Source organism: Coffea arabica, chromosome 11e (assembly GCF_036785885.1).
Source record: "Coffea arabica cultivar ET-39 chromosome 11e, Coffea Arabica ET-39 HiFi, whole genome shotgun sequence".
Lineage (NCBI taxonomy): Eukaryota > Viridiplantae > Streptophyta > Magnoliopsida > Gentianales > Rubiaceae > Coffea > Coffea arabica.
Window position 1 is genome coordinate 9,245,999 of NC_092331.1, and position 2,500 is coordinate 9,248,498.

Below are 2,500 nucleotides of genomic sequence, written 5' to 3' on the forward strand. Positions count from 1 at the left end.
GTCGTGCGTTTTATTTGCCGTCGGTGTGGCATCGTGCCCATGCCTTAGCCAACGCTAGGCAACGGCCGTCGTGCGGCCTAAGGCCAAACGCCTAGCATCGTGCCCGTGCTTTAGCCAACGCAGGGCAATGGCCATCGTGCGGCCTAAGGGCAACCGCCTAGCCATGAGGGGCACCGTCGGCCGTTCTTCTTGCCGTCGGTGTGGCCATCGTGCCTATGCCTTAGCCAACGCAGGGCAACGGCCGTCGTGCGGCCTAAGGCCCACCGCTTAGCCATGAGGGGCACCGTCGTGCGTTTATCTTGCCGTCGGTGTGGCATTGTGCCCTTGCCTTAGCCAACGCAAGGCAACGGCCGTCGTGTGGCCTAAGGCCTACCGCCTAGCCATGAGGGGCACCGTCGGGCGTTTTTCTTGCCGTCGGTGTGGCATCATGCCCTTGCCTTAGCCAACGCAAGGCAATGGCCGTCGTGTGGCCTAAGGCCTACCACCTAGCCATGAGGGGCACTGTCGTGCGTTTTTCTTGCCGTTGCCTTAGCCAACGCAAGGCAACGGTCGTCGTGTGGCCTAAGGCGCACCGCTTAGCCATGAGGGGTCGTGTGTTTGTCTTGCCATCGGTGTGGCATCGTGGCCATGCCTTTGCCAACACAAGGCAACGGCCGTCATGCGGCCCAAGGCCAACCGCCTAGCCACGAGGGGCACCGTCGTGCATTTTTCTTGCCGTGGGTGTGGCGTCGTGCCCATGCCTTAGCCAACGCAAGGCAACGGCCGTCGTGTGGCCTAAGGTCAACCGCCTAGCCATGAGGGGCACCGTCGTGCGTTTTTCTTGCCGTCGGTGAGCCATCGTGCCGATGCCTTAACCAACGCAAGCCAACGGCCATCGTGCGGCCTAAGGCCAACCGCCTAGCCATGAGGGGCACCGTAGTGCATTTTCCTTGCCGTCGGTGTGGCCGTCGTGCCCACGCCTTGGCCAACGCAGGGCAACGGCCGTCGTGCGGCCTATTGCCCACCTCCTAGCCGTGAGGGGCACCGTCGTGCATTTTCCCAGCATGGCTACAGAGGTTTACCCGTGGCCTTGGGAGCAAAACCCCACGGCAGTTGTGCTTTTTTCTTGCCGTCGGTGAGGCCGTCGTGCCCATGCCTTAGCCAATGCAAGGCAACGGCCGTCGTCCGTCCTAAGGCCCACCGCCAAGCCGTGAGGGGCACCGTCGTGCATTTTTCTTGTCGTCGGTGTGGCCGTCGTGCCCACGCCTTAGCCAACGCCGGGCAACGGCCGTCATGCGGCCTAAGGCCGCCATGAGGGGCACCGTCGTGCGTTTTTCCAGCATGGCTACAGAGGTTTACCCGTTGCCTTGGGAACAAAACCCCACGGCAGTCGTGCGTTTTCCTTGCCATCGGTGAGGCCGTCGTGCCCATGCTTAAGCCAATGCAAGGCAACGGCCGTCGTGCGGCCTAAGGTCTACCGCCTAGCCATGAGGGGCACCGTCGTGTGTTTAACTTGCCGTCGGTGTGGCATCGTGCCCATGCCTTAGCCAACACAAGGCAACGGCCGTCGTGCGGCCCAAGGCCCACCGCCTAGCCACGAGGGGCACCGTCGTGTGTTTTTCTTGCCATCGGTGTGGAATCGTGGCCATGCCTTAGCCAACGCAAGGCAACGGCCGTCATGCGGCCTATGGCCGACCGCCTGGCCATGAGGGGCACCGTCGTGCGTTTTTCTTGCCGTCGGTGTGGCCGCCGTGCCCATGCCTTAGCCAACGCAGGGCAACGGCCGTCGTGCGGCCTAAGGCCCACCGCCTAGCCATGAGGGGCACCGTCGTGCGTTTTATTTGCCGTCGGTGTGGCATCGTGCCCATGCCTTAGCCAACGCTAGGCAACGGCCGTCGTGCGGCCTAAGGCCAAACGCCTAGCATCGTGCCCGTGCTTTAGCCAACGCAGGGCAATGGCCATCGTGCGGCCTAAGGGCAACCGCCTAGCCATGAGGGGCACCGTCGGCCGTTCTTCTTGCCGTCGGTGTGGCCATCGTGCCTATGCCTTAGCCAACGCAGGGCAACGGCCGTCGTGCGGCCTAAGGCCCACCGCTTAGCCATGAGGGGCACCGTCGTGCGTTTATCTTGCCGTCGGTGTGGCATTGTGCCCTTGCCTTAGCCAACGCAAGGCAACGGCCGTCGTGTGGCCTAAGGCCTACCGCCTAGCCATGAGGGGCACCGTCGGGCGTTTTTCTTGCCGTCGGTGTGGCATCATGCCCTTGCCTTAGCCAACGCAAGGCAATGGCCGTCGTGTGGCCTAAGGCCTACCACCTAGCCATGAGGGGCACTGTCGTGCGTTTTTCTTGCCGTTGCCTTAGCCAACGCAAGGCAACGGTCGTCGTGTGGCCTAAGGCGCACCGCTTAGCCATGAGGGGCACCGTCGTGCATTTTTCTTGCTGTGGATGTGGCGTCGTGCCCATGCCTTAGCCAACGCAAGCCAACGGCCGTCGTGCGGCCTAAGGCCTATCGCCTTGCCATGA